The sequence below is a fragment of the Myotis daubentonii genome, chromosome X (assembly GCF_963259705.1).
Source record: "Myotis daubentonii chromosome X, mMyoDau2.1, whole genome shotgun sequence".
NCBI lineage: Eukaryota > Metazoa > Chordata > Mammalia > Chiroptera > Vespertilionidae > Myotis > Myotis daubentonii.
Genome location: NC_081861.1, coordinates 126,821,153 through 126,838,674, shown reverse-complemented (window position 1 = coordinate 126,838,674; position 17,522 = coordinate 126,821,153). Strand labels below are relative to the sequence as shown.

General features: G+C 40.4%; 1 long non-coding RNA gene across 1 annotated transcript in view; it reads left to right on the top strand.

Moving 5' to 3' along the window:
- Positions 1–310: 310 nt before the first annotated feature.
- LOC132224207 (uncharacterized) overlaps positions 311–17,522 on the top strand; it is a 34,771-nt gene continuing 17,559 nt past the window's right edge. The window contains exons 1-3 of the long non-coding RNA XR_009450624.1: positions 311–1,076; positions 3,315–3,424; positions 5,250–5,354. This is a non-coding gene — a long non-coding RNA (uncharacterized LOC132224207). The remainder of the gene's footprint in view (positions 1,077–3,314; positions 3,425–5,249; positions 5,355–17,522) is intronic.

Below are 17,522 nucleotides of genomic sequence, written 5' to 3'. Positions count from 1 at the left end.
GTTTCCTTAAAGTAATGGTATGAAATAACTGAATGCAACCTGAAAAGCAAAGTTATTACACTTACTAACTGATTTCTCTTGGTGTGTCTGCAAAAATGCCATTGGGGCATCTTTATTTACATTGCGATCTCTGTGGAGATAAAGCAATACACACGATTTTATTTTATTTTAAATCTTTAATTTCTTTATTGGTTAAGGTATTACAAATGTGTCTTTATCTCCCCATTAACTCCCAACCTCCCCCCCACACACTCATGCTCTCATCCCCCCAATACACACGATTTTAAAAGATTACCCCTACTAAATGGAAATCAAGCCGGCTTTTATTTTAGCAACCTACTTAATAACCTTAACCTACTAGTTTTATGTGGTATAATTTTTTCTCATACTGAATTGGGTTTCTTGAAGCTCATTTTCTTTTTCTTTTTAATCCTCACCCAAAGACATGCTTAGAGAGAGGAAAGCAGAGAGAGAGGGAGAGAGATCAATGTAAAAGAGAAACATCGATCAATTGTCTTCCGTACGTGTCCTGACCAGGATCGAACCTGCAACCTAGCTATGTGCTTTGATTGGGAATCGAACCAGTAACGTTTTGGTGCACAGTACGATCTTAACCAACTGAGCCAATCTGGCTGAGTTTAAAGCTCAATTAAAATTTTCAAATCAAAACAGGAGATACAGAGAAGAGGCAGCTATTAGAGTGCTCTTAGAACATTGGTAATATCACAGGTTTTTTGACTGAGGAGCAGTCTCCTAAAATATGAGTTGGCATACACTTTTGGTTACCTACCCAAAAGCCATTTATCTTTCTCTTTTCCCTTCTAGCAAGGTCTGTTCCCCATAACAGATGCTAAAAATGCCAGATACTCTCTCTCCCACTCTCCTTGTGTGTAGGGCTGGCCATGTGCCCAGGTCTGGTCTATGAGCCTTTCAGCAGCACTCCTTCTAGAAAGATTTTCCATCCTGATGAAAGCAAGCTATTCAAGAACTTTCTTTCCCACCTCTTCCTTCCTGTCTTTTTCATAGGCTTTGGGAGCTGTGGAGGCCTTATCGCAGCCATTAAGCGGCAGACAAAGGTGAATGTGTTGAGGCTGGCAACATTACACGGATGAAAAAAGTCTGGCTCACCGGTGCCACTGGTTAGCCTGGGATGACCACCTACCTACCTCTCAACTTCTTGTTAGGCAAGACCATAAAACTCCCTGTTTTTAGTTGAATGCTATTCACAACTAAAGGTATCTTAACTGACCTAAGGAGATTTTTAAATACAGTCCAGGAGAAAACTATGTTATGCCAAATATTTACTAATTTTCCCTCAGATATTGGGAGGGCATGTTATGGAGCATAAGCATATGAGAAAATCCTAATAACATTGGGATAAATGGAGGCTCCAGGATAGAGCCCCAAGCGTTGCCCTAGCAACACCTCAGGTATTACAGTGTTGGAAAGAGTTGTTTATTGTGTAAGAAGAAGGACATGCTATAACAGTGAAGATACATGTTGGGGGGAGCAGGGGAAAATTTGGCCAAATTTATTGACACAATTAGAATAGAATCGAAAAATAATTGGCTTAAATTTAAGGGCAAAGATAAGACTGCCAATCTTTATTAGTGAAGGTTTTTCTTAAGGATTTTAATTCAAATGTGGTATTTATTCTGATTGTAATGAGGGTTTTAAGTTGTCCTATTTGAAATGCCATGTGAATCTTCCAGATTGAAAGTAGAATTCATAAGCAAAGCAGCTTTGAAATTGTTTCCGTAACACCTTAGAAAACTCAGACAGGTGACCTTGCATTTTACTTAATAAAACAGAAAAAGCCATTTGGTGATAAAATATAGTTATTCACGGGTAACTACATAATGAATAAACCCATTTTGCTAGAAAACTATCGTCATTAAAATTTATATTTACTGCAGTTTATATGGAAGGAAGTTACACATTTGGTTTACAGATTTGATACACTGTGCTTAGCAATTTTACTCTCCCACTATTTGCTGAGATAATACACTTTTCTCAAAATGTTACAATATTATTGAAAAATGAAATTAACATGAAAAGTATATGTTAAAGACTGTTGGTGTCCAGGTGTTCCATCTTTTCCATCTGTCATTCATTTGGGTATAACCAGAGCTTATTAAATAGAATGAAATATACCATATGTAACATACCAGTGGTTCTCAACTGGGATGACTGTATCCCCCAGGGAACATTTGGCAATGTCTAGAGACACTTGTGATTATCACAACAGGGGTGCCAGTGGCATCTAGTAATTAAAGGCCAGAAATGCTACTAATCATCCCTAAATGCATAGCCCCCCCCAAAAAAACAAAGAATGATCCGGTGAACAATGTCAATAGTGTCAGGGTTGAGAAACTGGTCCACACTGAGCACCTTGATGTTTAAAATATAACACAAACTGGTTCTTTTTCATTAGAATTCCTAGAAAGAAAAGACTAGATCATTATTTTAAAGTCCTCTCAACAATTTCTCAGGGGAAGCATTGATCCCTATAAACTGCAACACTAGGTTGAAGTCTAGGTAGTATGTATTATTTGTTTTCTATTAAAAATTCCTTCTTTAGATGTTACAATATTTTCTTTCATGCAGAGATAGAACTTAGATGGAGTCCCTCCCTGGAACTCCCTTTTTAATAAAAATAAAAAAAATTGTTGTTTAGCCCAGCCATGGCTCAGCGATTGAGTGTCGACCTATGACCGGAGGTCATGGTTCAATTCTTGGTCAGGGCACATGCCTGGGTTTCAGGCTTGATCTCCCAGTGTGGGGCATGCAAGAGGCAGCCAATCAATGATTCTCATCATTGATGCTTTTATCTCTTCCTCTCCCTTCCTCTCTAAAATGAGCAGAAATATATATATTTTTAAATTGTTGCTTATTTGGTCTGACTGAAGGTGAAGGGGTTTAGAGCATGCCTCCCCAAGATGTACCATTGTGACATGTGATTTGAGTTGAAGGGAATCAAGACCCTGTGGGCTCAAGACTAACTGTTACCCCTGCCTTAAAGAATTTAAAGTGGGGCTTTCCCCATAATAAACATTATCACCAGAAATAACTTTTAGGACCCAGCTAAAGAGCAAACTTCTAATTATTGAACATCTGATATCCTGATACCAACCTTTCTCCTCTTTGAAGCCCCGGGCATCTTACCTCATCTTTAGCTGAGAATGCCATATATACCTCATTTTTCCTTACTGTCTATGAACCTCTTATGTATGTGTGGTTCACTATATGTACATATGTAATTAAATTTGTTAATTTTCTCTTGCTAATCTCTTTTATGTCTATTTGATTTTTAGACCAGCCAGAAGAACCTAGAAAGGTAGAGGGAAATTTGTCCCTGCCCCAGTGGTGAATCTGAACTTTACTAACATTGCAAAGAGTTTTCCCCAAGGTGTGGATCATATGTGTGAGTTTGATATAAATTATATGGTTATAAGAAAGTCACTTTAAAAAAAAACACGTTTTGTGCCCCAATATTTCCCTGTCTATAGAATAGAGACTTACCTTGTGTGTAGAGATAATGTCAGAACATTTGACTTGGAAAGAAAGTCACCATCCAGCCCTGACTGGTTTGGCTTAGTGGATAGAGCATCGGCCTGTGGACTGAAGGGTCCCAGGTTTGGTTCCGGTCAAGGGCGTGTAGCTTGGTTGCAGGCACATCCCCAGTAAGGGGTGTGCAGGATGCAGCTGATCGATGTTTCTCTCTCATGGATGTTTCTAGCTCTCTATCCCTCTCCCTTCCTCTCTGTTAAAAATCAATAAAATATTTTTTAAAAAAAGAAAGTCACCATCCAAACCTAAGATAGAAGGTAAAAACCACCATTTTCAGCATCTGTGCCGTACTGAGAGCATGAAAGTCAGTCTGTCTGTGGTTGACTAGAGAGCATTATGCTAAGTGAAATAAGCTAGTCAATGAAAGAAAAATACCACATGATCTCACTCATTTATGGATAATAAAGACCATTATAAACTGATGAACAAAAATAGATACAGAGGCAGAGCTGCCTCAAACAGACTATCAAACTACAGCGGGAAGTCCGGGGAGAGTTGGGGGGTGGGGTAAGAGATCAACCAAAGGACTTGTATGCATGCATATAAGCATAACCAATGGACACAAGACACTGCGGGGTAGGGGAGGCAGGGGGAATGGCAAGGGGGGGGGAAGGAGACATATGTAATACTCTTTGTAATACTTTAAGCAATAAAACAAAATTAAAAATATATATATATATATTTTTTATTAATTTTAGCAAGGAAGGGAGAGAGATGGAAACATCAATGATGATAGAGAATCATTGATGAGCTGCCTCCTGCACGCCCCCTGCTGGAGATCAAGCCCACAACCCAGGCATGTGCCCTTGACCACAATCGAACCCAGAACCTTTCAGTCTGCAGGCCGAAGCTCTATCCACTGAGTCAAACCAGCTAGGGCATGTAATTTAAATGTCTTTTCTTTTTTTATTGAGAGTTGGCAAACCTGTTTTATGTCTTTGAAAGTCTGGGCTGGAACATAGAGAAGGAAATTTATGTTCTTTTCAAAGATCTCTAAAGAAGATTATTCTGCAGTCCATGAGACTGTTCTAATATAGCCTATAATTTGTCATGATAAGACATGACACATTGCAATGTAGATTGATATAACTAGTTTGGAAAGCAATTCAACTATTTATCAACTAACCTCAAAAATTCTATGGCCTTCAAGGCAGTAATTTCTTTTCTGGGAATTTATCCTAAAGTAATCATCCTAAATATATACTAGGCTTTTTATAAAGGAATGTTCCTAAAAGTGTTTTACCCCATTGAATAACAGCAAACTACCTAACTGTCCAACAATCAAAATAGTGGAATGGATAGATTAAAATGACTAACTTGACTCAGTATTATGTCCAAAATATTAAAAATTGCTTTTATAAAAACAAACAAATAAATAAATATTTTTTTAAAAAATGCTTTTCGCCCTAGCCAGTTTGGCTCAGTAGATAGAGCGTCGCCTGCGGACTGAAGGGTCCCCGAGTTTGGTTCCAGTCAAGGGCACATGCCTGGGTTGTGGGCTCGAACCCCACTAGGGGGTGTGCAGGAGGCAGCCAATCAGTGATTCCCTCTCACCATTGATGTTTCTCTCTCCCTCTCCCTTCCTCTCTGAAATCAATTAAAAATATATATAATTTTTAAAATGCTTTTACAGAACACATGATAACATGGGAAAATATTTTTGTTAAAACATAAAACAGAATACGCCCTGGCTGATGTGATCCAGTGGTTGGAGCATAGACCTGAGCACTGAAGGGTCAAGGGTGTATACCTGGGTTGCAGGTTCAATCCCTACTACAGTTGGGGTGAGTACAGGAGGCAACCAATCGATGTGTTTCTCTCACATGGATTCCTCTCTCTCCCTCTCCCTCCCTCCCTTCTTCTCTCTCTAAAAATCATTGGAAAAAATATTCTCAGGTGAGGATTAACTATTTGTATATATACTAGAGGCCCAGTGCACGAAATTCATGCTCTGGTAGGGTCTCTAGTGGTTGCTGGCTGCCAGCCAGGGCCTCCCTCCCTTCCCCTGGCCAGCCTCACCGCCTGGTTGAACTCCCAGACGAACTACCGGTTGAGGGGACAATTTGCACACTATGCTTTTATTATATAGGACTAGTGGCCCAGTGCATGGATTCATGCACATTGAAAGAAATTTAATTAGAAGAAATATTTTAATATCGCTATTCACCCTTTCTCTATAATAGAAGTGTCAACCAAATTCACTACCGACAATGACAGATCAAAACACACATGTGCAATTGGTGCCAGTGAGAGCTTTATATGTATTGTTCATGCATGGGTCAACTTAGCCTTTTTATTTTTTAATTTTTAAAAGGGGAGGAGGAGGAGATCCAACTTAGCCTTTTATAGATACACAGTGGGGCCTTGACTTATGAGTTTAATTCATTCCAAGACCGAGCTCGTTAAGGAGCTCGTTAACTCAAATTACTCTGTCAACTCAATGCAAAAAATCAGCTGAGAGACAGCTGGTATCTCAAAAAATTCGTTAGTCGGGACACTCGTAAGTCAAGGCCCCACTGTAGAATAAACTTGCTTAATTAGACCTGCTTTCTGATTTAGTTAAACTTTTTCCAGCCCAGTGAAACACCCCAACTTCTCTTTCAGGTAATTGTCAGCAACACAGCTGTAAATATCAACACAAAGCAGATTATTATTGTAGATCATGCAGGGAGAAACAAGGGTAAAATATTTAACTGCAGCAGTGTTTGACTATATTCTGTGCAGTGAGAAAACCTGAAGTCATTTTCAAGGTCCACCATTTCTACTTTTCTTTTTTTTTTTTAAATTTCAGTGGTATGATAGACCAATGTTTTATTTTTATTATTTTTTTAATTAAATCTTTATTGTTCAGATTATTACATTTGTTCCTCTTTTTCCCCCCCCATAACTACCCTCCTCCCAGTTCCCGCCCCACCCTCCGCCCTCACTCCCCACCCACTGTCCTCTTCCATAGGTGCACGATTTTTGTCCAGTCTCTTTCCGCATCTCCCACACCCCTTTCCCCCCCCAAGAATAGTCAGTCCATTCCCTTTCTATGTCCCTGATTCTATTATGATCATCAGATTATTTATTCACTTGATTCTTAGATTCACTTGTTGATAGATGCATATTTGTTGTTCATAATTTGTATCTTTACCTTTTTCTTCTTCCTCTTCTTAAAGGATACCTTTCAGCATTTCATATAATCCTGGTTTGGTGGTGATGAACTCCTTTAGCTTTTCCTTATCTGTGAAGCTCTTTATCTGACCTTCCGTTCTGAATGATAGCTTTGCTGGATAAAGTAATCTTGGTTGTAGGTTCTTGGTATTCATCACTTTGAATATTTCTTGCCATTCCCTTCTGGGCTGCAAAGTTTCTGTTGAGAAATCAGCTGACAGTCGTATGGGTATTCCCTTGTAGGTAACTGAGTTTCTTTCTCTTGCTGCTTTTAAGATTCTCTCTTTGTCTTTTGCTCTTGGCATTTTAATGATGATGTGTCTTGGTGTGGTCCTCTTTGGATTCCTTTTGTTTGGGGTTCTCTGTGCTTCCTGGACCTGTAAGTCTATTTCTTTCACCAGGTGGGGGAAGTTTTCTGTCATTATTTCTTCAAATAGGTTTTCAATATCTTGCTCTCTCTCATCTTCTGGCACCCCTATAATTCTGATGTTGGTACGCTTGAAGCTGTCCCAGAGGCTCCTTACACTATCTTCGTATTTTCGGATTCTTTTTTCATTTTGCTTTTCCAGTTGGGTGTTTTTTGCTTCTTCGCGTTTTGAATCTTTGACTTGATTCTTGCGCTCCTCTGGTCTGCTGTTGGGTGTCTGTATAATATTCTTTATTTCAGTCAGTGTATGCTTAATTTCTAGTTGGTTCTTTATCACAACATCGAGGGTCTCATTAGATTTTTTGAGGATCTCGCTACATTTATTGGCGGTCTCACCAGTCTTTTCGAGGGCCTTACTAAGTTTATCGGCAGCTTCTAGACAGTTCTTGAGAGACCTTAAAAGTGTGGTTTTGAGCTCTATATCTTCCATTTCTGACATTTGCGTCCTGTTTCTTTGTCTCCGCATTTTTTTATCTTTTCTTGGTGCACCCCCTAGTGGCCTTGATTGTTGTCGGTAATACCAGGGGTGATTTGACCTCCAGGCTAACTGGCTATGAGAGTCAGCTGTGTCTGCAGTGGGAGAGCTTCTGTGCTGGATCTCTAGGGCAGTGCTAATCTAGCCTTTGCCTGAGGCTATCTGGCAAATGGCTATGCACAGGGCTTGGGCGGGGCGGGTCCCCGGGGATCTACAGGGCAGGCGGAGCAAGCAGTTATGGCTGCTCTCAGTTCCGTCCCTAGGGGCTCTGCCTCTCAGAGTCCCAGCAACCGCTGCAAAACTCGGAGAGAAAGCTGCCTTCGAGTTCCGACCAAAGCCAGACAGTCCTGCTTCTCCCGTTTGAGTCTGGGTCCCCAGAGACTCACCCAGATCTGGAGCTCAGAGTCTGAAACTCCCTCCCGATTGAAAACAACTGCGCCCTCCGCCGCCAGCCCGCTCCGCGGGCGCACTCCGCACCTGAGTATTTCACTTCAGCACTGCGCCTCCTCTGAGTCTGGGTATGATATTCTCTTTCCTCCTAGTTGTAGAATTTCCACTCAGCCAGCCTTCCTGTGGTTCTGGATGATGTCCATTCTGTCCTTTAGTTATATCTCTGAAGTGGTTGTTTGAGGCAGCAATCTCCGGCGTTAACCTATGCCGCCATCTTGGTTTCTCCCCCATTTCTACTTTTCAATCGGGTCAAGTTTCTAAATTTTCTAAATTTCTGTTTTCCTGCTAATGAAAAGAAAATAGGACTCTACCAAGTCTCCTATCTAACTACTCCAGGACTTCTGGGAGGATCAAATGAGATGAGGCATGGGAAAATACTTCACAGACATTTGGTTAAGGTGTGAAATGTTTGCATCTGGCTGTAAAGCAAATTGTGTTCCTGGGCTGAAAAAACTCCAAGGAGGCTAGTCGCTAGTGAGAGGATGCCGGGAGTTGCTACATGACGTCATTACCCGGTGCCCACAGCAACTGTTTCCAGACTGGGCTGAGCTGTGGGCCACATTTCGCACCATGGGGTCTCAGCAGCGTTGGCTGCGATTTGGTGGGCTGTTGTTTTGGGGTGGTGACAGGGCCTGTGTCCCACTTGGGGGAAGCTAAGTGTTGTTTTGTTGGCACCAGGTCTGTGGTGCCGTTTCTTTGTAAATGGTCAGTGCGTGTCATGGCAGCTCCTGCATTGAGCATCTGCCCCCTGGGGGTCACTGCACATCATAGCAACTGGTTGGGTGGTCAGAGGGACACTTAGCATAGTAGCCTTTTATATAGAGAGATTTGGATTATTAGTTAGCCAGACGAACTTAGAAGGTAAGAGGAAGGAAAATTATTTTTCCTCCCCACTAGCTTATCTGCACTTACAGAAATTCTTCCTTAACACCCATAGAAATTCCTTCCTTCTATTCATACAATTATTCCCCTTCTCTTTCTCATAAATATCCTTCACCTTCACTTTCTAATTGGAACACTATTTGGGTATCTGAATCAGTGCTAAGAATAGTTACTTTTTGGGATCTCAAATAAACACTTGTTGCCTCTCACCTTGACTTTTTTATCTTTAGGTTAATGCCGGGGTCCAACCCCAGCAGATCCAGGGGTTCCCAAAGGCGTAGACGGAGTCGGCGAAGAAGGAATGACACGGAGACAGCGTTCAGTTGATCAGCAGCCTAGCCAGGATCTCCAGCCAAGTTCTGGTCTCGATCTCCAGAGAGGTTCTGCTTCGGATCTCCAGCCAGGTTCTGTGGCCATGTTCCCTTGCTAGGTTCTCCAGCCAGGTTCCGTCACCAGGTTCTAGTCAGGTTCTCTTGCCATGTTCTATAGTCAGGTTCTCTTGCCATGTTCTATAGTCAGGTTCAGTCCAGGATCTTTTGTCATGTTCTCTCCGGCAAAGTTCTTCTGTTTCTAGAGAACGTTCTGTGTAGGTTCTGTGCCTAGGTTCTGTCTCTCTTGGGTCTGTCTTCTGAATTCTGTCTGTTGTTGTCTTGTTGCATCTGTATTTATACCAGTTGATTCCAATCCTATCAATCTCTATTCCAAAGGTTAGGGCGTTTATCTCCATTCCAGGGAGTAAAGATTATGTAGCTTAAGCATGATTGTTCGTAGTTAAAATGATTAATTACCCACCTGGCACTTAGTTAAGAGGTTTTATTCCCTCCATAACTTCAGGGGAAAATCCCTACCTGGGGATTCAACCTTTCTCAGAGAGGTGACCTTGGTTAAAACACAGTGCCAAGAAGGTGAGCAAACATATTAAGAACCGTATGCTATATATGCCAGGTCCCTTGAAACAGCAAGGATGGACCGGCTCCCGGCAGGTTAACACCTAATTGTCTAATTTTTTTACTATGAAAAAACATTCACATACAAAGAGATGAGCCATTAGAAGAAAACACGATGCGGTGTCATCTTTAGAAGAAATATCTTGGATGAATCACTTCACTTCATTAAAACACCTGTCTCAGATAGGAGAGGCTAAGCTCTGTTGTGGTAACAAACAAGCCCAAGGAACACAATGTTTTCCTATTCATGCTACATGTCCGTCACAGGTCATCTGGAAGCTCCGCTTCTCATAGGGACTCAGAAGCCAACATTTTAAACTGTGCCAGTTGTCACATCAGAGGGAAAAAGAGCTCTGGAAAGTTGTACATTGGCAGTGAAATGCTCCACAATTAGTTCTATGGTCCTAATCCAACCCAAAGGGGCCCAGAAAGTATGCAGAACAGATTATATATTTGGTGAATGGCACCTAATAACACAGCCTCAAAATATAGTAAGCAAATATTTGAAAAACTCTAAGGATTCGTGAACAAATCTATGATCCAAGTGGTTGTACTTCTGGTACCTGCTAATGGAGTCTGTAGCCATCTTGATCTTGTTAGATATAAGTGTTGTAGAAAGCATACAGATATGTCAGGTAGAGACCAGAAATCACAAGGAAATACAATAATGCTGTTTGTGAAATCAAAAAGTAATAATGCATTTGTTGAGTGTGTTTGGCAAAAAGAGGAACATGCAATACATACATAGGTGGAAACCTTTTTAATTTACTCACATTATACTCAGCTGTGCTAAAAATGTCGTTTTCTTATTTCACTAAGTCTGCTTTGATTTGCCTTACAAGCTCCCATCTTCTAGGTAGAAGTTCGGGGAGGGGACAAGATAGAGTCCAATTTATTAATCTCAGTTTAATCCCATAGTTTAAAATGTCTTTGTAATTTTAAAGTTTTTACTTGTATGACTCAGTTAAGTGCTCAACAGGTAAGAGTTCTGCCCCTCCCTCTGGTGCTCTCCAAGAAGGCACCTGGAAGTTGGAGGGAGAGGTATGGTTAGAGACCTCATAGTAGCAAAGGGCAGATGTTAATCTTCCCAAAGAAAAGCAGTATCCACATCTGCCCCCTACTCTCCCCAGCTTGCCCAACAGCATAGCTAACATACTTCCTGCCCTAGTACTTTGACCTGGAAGGAGGAGATCAGGACAATTGTGTCTTGAAACACTCCCCCCCCCCCCGCCCCAGACTCCATTCCCCCTCTCTTTTCCCCACAGCTGAGTCCAAAAGTGGGGGGACACTTTCCCCTCTCTTCTTTACAGCCTGGGGGGCCTCCTTTCTATTCTGCACACAGGGCCTATGTATTAAAAAGGAAGCTTTGTTACTTAGAAATCCCTTTTCCCAAAAAAGCCTGGGCTTTATGTACATTGTCTTCTTAAAAAGGGATCAAGGAAATCAGCTTTGACTGATGAATGGCCGCTCTGCTCAGGGAAGCACCTGCCTGTCCTTTCTTTCCTGGGACAATAAGCTTGATGAATCTGTCAGAAGGTTACCAGGAAATAGGATTTAAAGGGTGGAAGCAGAATGCATTGGTTTAATTCTTATAAAACGTGTTCCCCAGAGAGGTGAAATTAGATGAACTAAAGTAATGAGATTCATTTTCTTTGGTGCCTTGTGAGAGACATGTCTCTTCTTCATACTGACACAGTATAATTTTCAAAACACAAGCCTAATGAAAATATAGATTGAGTACATGTCACAGGTTTTCTGCATTAATGAGGGAACCAGCAGTATAGTAAATCTGGTACAAAGAGAATGAAAAAGACAAATTTATATGTTCAAAAAGGGAAAACATGCTGAAGTAAGTTTGTTAAATTAGAAGCAAAACAACCAAAAAAAATACAAACATAACCTCTGGGGTTATCTCTTCCTTTGCACAGGACAAGTTAACATGTCTGAGCCTTAATTAGGCAGCAGGGCATTCCGCTAGAGAGCCGAAGAATCCTTGGGTGGGCCTGTTAGATAAAGGCCTTTAATAAAGTTTAGTCCAACATTGAAAGGACAAGCAATCACCCTTTTGCCTTGTTTCCAAGTGTTGGGTAATTTTTCTTAACATAATCAAACATTGCATATATCCCACCCACCTTGACAGACATACAACCCAGGCTGGTGAGAACTGATGGAATGGATGAATTTATAAAGACCCCAGGGAAATAATAGAGGGGGTGTTTAAAGCAAGTCCAGGTTTCTGCCTTAGAATGGCTATCTTTAAAAATGTGAAATTGTGATGATGTTCCAAAACTAGAGATTTTAGAGATATTTATTATTCACAAATTACCTGTTCCTTAGAATCATAATCTAGATAGATTTAATTAGGCCTAAATGATTCCATTACTAAAGCAAATTAATGGTTTAATGAAACCATATGGTTAAATGAAGCCATAGAGGCGTGTGATAATTATTTTTCAATCGGCATAGGTTACGTAGTTTACCATCACCCATGAAATGTATCCTTGCCTATTTGGTTACTGAAGTGACAAACATTATTTCATCGATAAGGCATACTCAGAGTTGGCTTAAGTTTAAGGAATTTTGGCACCGTCTACATGGAAACCACTTTCCAACTGACAGTACTTTCCAAGACAGATTTTTTAAAAATCTCATCATAACAGCTCATTTGTAATACCATCCTCCCTATTCACATGGTTTTTGAAGTATCCTCTTGGTTAGAGAGAAATCAAAGAAAACGAATATTATAAAGGAACAAAGCCTGCTCTGATGAGCAATTTCCCCATGGAATTTCGTTTTCTGAGTAGAGAGTAAGATCATCTGATTAAAAAGGTCCATTTTCTGAACCTTTCTATTGAAGTCTATTCTGTGTAACATGAGCATGTTTCCACATCAAGGTTATACAGCCTTGGAAAACACCAGAACTCACACGAAGCTTGTCCTTAGAAGCTGAAGAAATCTAAGACCCTGCATGATTAGGGCAGAATGAGAAATCTAAAGGTGTTGCTCACAGACCGCTTGGCCATGTTTTTTTTTCCCCCTGCAAGAAAGCAAAGACAAACATTCGAGAAAGCATTGTAACTCAAAAGCATGACCAAAGCTAAGAAATTTAAGTAACCGTGTCACAGAAACATGGGAACATAGATTCTGTTGGCTAATCCAAATAGATAATTAATCATGTTCCTGACAGTGTGGAATGCAGATTAGCCAGCTATTTTCAGAAACTTTAGCAGGCAGGCTGAATGTTTTGAATACTGGAATCTGGAGTGGCTTTGAGTAGCTGTTCAGTCAATGATTCTGAAATCTACAGATTTTTTAGACCAGTAAAACTTCAAAATCATGTTAAAGACTAACATAGTGTTAGCATTTTTATTTTGCCAAATAATAATATTGGGAGGAAACCTTACTATCTATAATTACCAGCATTTTATAAAAGATACAGCTTCACATATTCTTTTTTTAATATTTCATAATTGGATTTACCGGTGCATTTGGGGTCAAGATACCTTTGGGTAACCTAACTTCTTGTGCTTTTTTAAAATATATTTTATTGATTTTTTACAGAGAGGAAGGGAGAAGGATAGAGAGTTAGAAACATCGATGAGAGAGAAACATCGATCAGCTGCCTCCTGCACACCCCCAACTGGGGATGTGCCCATAACCAAGGTACATGCCCTTGACTGGAACCGAACCTGGGACCTTTCAGTCTGCAGGCCGACGCGCTATCCACTGAGCCAAACCGGTTAGGGCAAACCTAACTTCTTTATCAAATCTTTCTTTAGTGAATAACAGGCACATGAAGTACCTGCCATCCATGACTGATCAAAACAAATGCTACTCCTGAGACAGGTGAATGTGACAGGGCTAGACTTTGGCTTTAGATAGGAGTTTTGTTTGTTAGGATAATCTTCTCTTAAGGAGGATTTTTGTTTTCAAACAGAGAGGAGACAGATTTAAACACTGACCAAATTCTGACTGAGGCATATGTTCTGTTTTCATCTGCCCTTTGGACAAGATTCAAATCAAATTCCCTTTAATACCTATTGCTAAGAATTCTGATGTAGGCTTTGGGGCAAAATTTCTCAAATGTAAATCTTCATAATTATAGGCTGAGAACCTATCAAAAGTACATATTTCTGCGGTTTAGTGCCATGGTTTCTGAGTGAAGTCTGAGATGGAAGCCCTGGAATCTCAATGTTTAGCGAACGTGACATGTGACGTTGGTGCACACGGTCCATGAACCTAATCTTGAGAAACATTGTTCTAGGAACTATAAAGAAGTAACACTTCCAATTTAGTAATGGCACACTAGCTAGTTCAGATCAACCTTTCTGCTGAACATAATGTATTAAACATCTTTTTAAAAGTGCAGTATCAAAAGCTAACAAAAAATCTGATAAATTACTAGGATGAGATCCAGAATGGAAATCCACAGGGGATGAGCCTGGCACACTAGACCGTTTTGCCTTGGAGTCATTAGCTAGTCCGGAAGAGATAATTGACAGGGTGAGCTGTCTTTTTAGCAACCTCCTGGGATTAGGGAGACAAGAGTCAAATCAAGGCATGATAAGGGTGGAGACCCAGTAAACCATTCCAAGTTTCATATGCACATACCTATTAGGAGTAAGGGTGAACTAGAAATGGCTCCTTTAGAAAGTTTCAAATCTTGATCTTGAACTAAAGTAATCCTGGAAAAAAACCAAAGAACATCTTTAGAGGAAGATTACATCAACCTAGGCATTGAATTATTTCTACAAATATTTTTTCATGTATAATGTCCAGCACACAAAGTCTTAATGAGAAACAGAAAACCATAAGCAAGAGCCACTAGGGAAAATAAACAACAAAACAGACTCAAAGAGACTCCAGCCAGATACTGGGTAAATCTCCCTTGAAGGTAGGTGTGGTCTTATGATCAAGTTTGGACCAAAGGGATGTTAATAGAATTGATGTGTATTTATCTCCCTAAAGATGAAGCGGCTTGCCTTGATTTTTCCCCCACCAGCTTGGAAATGGCAATAATTGGGACAATTCCTTGGGCCCTAACAGTGATGCTGAGGATGGCAGAGCTGCCCATCAGCCAAGGTTACTATATGTCCTCATGGAACAGAGCTGCCCTGCAGGCCCTGGACTATTATATAAGGAAGAAAGAAACTCCAATCATATATAAACTATTGTACTTTGGGGTTCCTTTGCAACAACAATTTTGCCTGTACCCTAATGCATAGATGTGTTATGGAGTAACACAAAGGAGAGTTGGGAAGGTGGCAGTGAGGAGGAAGCAGTTGTTGTAAGCCTTAATAGCAAGGTTAGCGGTCAGGATTTGAGGAGCTGGGTAAGATGAAGCAATGCAGAAGGACCAGGTAGATGGTGGTAATGGGGAAGCCGATGAAATGGCTTCAGTTACCTCGTGTGATGTTTATAATTCTATATCTCCAGGCATACCCTTCTCCAGAATTCCAGGCCCATATTTCTAAGAGCTGGCCAGAATTTCTCTCTGTAGGTCAAGCAAGCTCCTCAAACTCAACATTTCAAAGCTTAGCTTTCTTCCCCAGAGAGCCTTTTCTTTTTCTTGTATTGCCTGTTCTTATTAAGAACTCCACACCCTTCAATATAACCCTTCACTCAGTTATCCTAAACTAGGGTCCCCAATGATTCTTCCTTCGTCACCACGCCCAATTTCTCTTAAAGGCCGTCTCCTGCCGTTCTTTCCATTCATTTCTATATTCCCATTGCCAGTACCTTGGCTCATGTCTCCATTATCTCTTTTTTTAAAAAATATATCTTTAGTGACTTCAGAGAGGAAGAGAAGGGAAAGAGAGATAGAAACATCAATGATGAGAGAGAATCATTGATTGGCTGCCTCCTGCACATCCCCTAATGGGGATCAAGCCCACAACCCAGGCATGTGCCCTTGACTGGAATCGAACCTGGGACCCTTCAGTCCACAGGCTGATGCTCTATCCACTGAGCCAAACCAACTAGGGCTTCATTATCTCTTATCTTAAATGTTGCATTATGTTCCTTTTTCACTGAGCTCTCTGGTTTCCCTTACACTTTACATTGCTCTCAGGACTGTTTTTTCAAAACACAAACTTGACCATGCCACTTCCTCCCGTTTCCTATAAGCCAAAGAGCTTAAACTCAGTATATATCCAGTCCCCTCTGAACCTATATCAAGCCCCTCAGTGTGCTGTGGGCCCTGAGCCCACTGGGCCTTGGCAGTGCTCTCTGCCTGGAATGTCCTTGTCCTCTCCTTACTTAGTGAACTGCTACTCAGCCTTCAAAACCATTCCAATATGACTCATTGGAAAACTTTCCCAGAACCTTCTACCTTAGTTGCTTAGTTATTCCCACCTCAGTATCTGATAACTGAATGAGTGAATTAAAATACTAATAAATGACACACCCAGCAGAAGGGCAGAAAATTTCAGAAGTATAGAATTTTACAACCAAGAAGGGAACTTTGAGATTTTAAAGATCATCTAACTGTGTTTACAGATGAGGTTCAGAGAAGTTAAATGACTTTCCCAGGATTAGACAGCAGAGCTGGAATAAGATGGGCTTCCTGGTTCTGTTTCGGGGGCTTTTTCTTACATTTTGCAGTGAAAGTATTAAAGAATGATTTCTAAAGAAGGGTTTGTTTGAAAGGTTGAGTTTAAAGGTTTGGCTGTTTCAGCTTGTGGACTAGGTGGTGGTACTTGAGGGCAGATAAAAAATGATCAAAATGTCTTGTCACAGAGATAATTAATTATCTAAGCTGTGAGCTATTTTGCCAGAGGGATGGAAAGAAATAGTGTGTACACACCAGTGTGAGCGCTGACAACTTCATAGTGTTCAGTCCAAGAGCTCAACACATTTTTTTAAGGGCCCAGGGGCCCTTTCAGTTTGGCTTTTCAAAATGTTGTTTTTGAATGTATAAAACATCATAAATAAGAATACAAAGGAAATCAATTATATGAAAACATGGTTACCAAGGTATTAAATGTGTGCTACATGTACTTCTCTATTTGATCTATTAAATAATAAGATCTAGCAGCAGTCTAATAACTACCATGCTTTTTAAGTGGCAATGAGTATGAATTATATTTTAAGATAGCAATAATTGTCATGTGATATGAAAGTATTTGTGATTTCTATTAGTGACAAGGCATAGGTCCTGCTAACATGACCAGAGTTTGATACTTATATTTGCAATGAAGGAAACACTTCTGTTAGAGATCAGTGAAAGTGGAGAGGAAATGGTTTTCAAGTTCACTGATCTCCTAAACCCAGGTTGAGAATCCCTGGCTTAGTCTAATCTCTTTATTTTAATGGTGAAGAATCTTTTATCTGAATTATGTAAAATGATTTCAAAGGAAACCATTGATGGAGTCTATAAAATTGTCATCTCTCAACTCAGCATACTTTCCTCAAGGAGCTTGGGCTTAAAAACAAAGAATTAGAAAAGGGAGGTTGCTTTTTTGTGTGTAGGGCACTTGACTATATTCTTTTTTAAAAAAAATTGATTTCAGAGAGGAAGGGAGAGGAAGAGAAAGACAGAAACATCAATGATGAGAGAGAATCATTGATAGGCTACCTCCTGCACGCCCCCCACTGGGGATTGAGCATGTGCCCT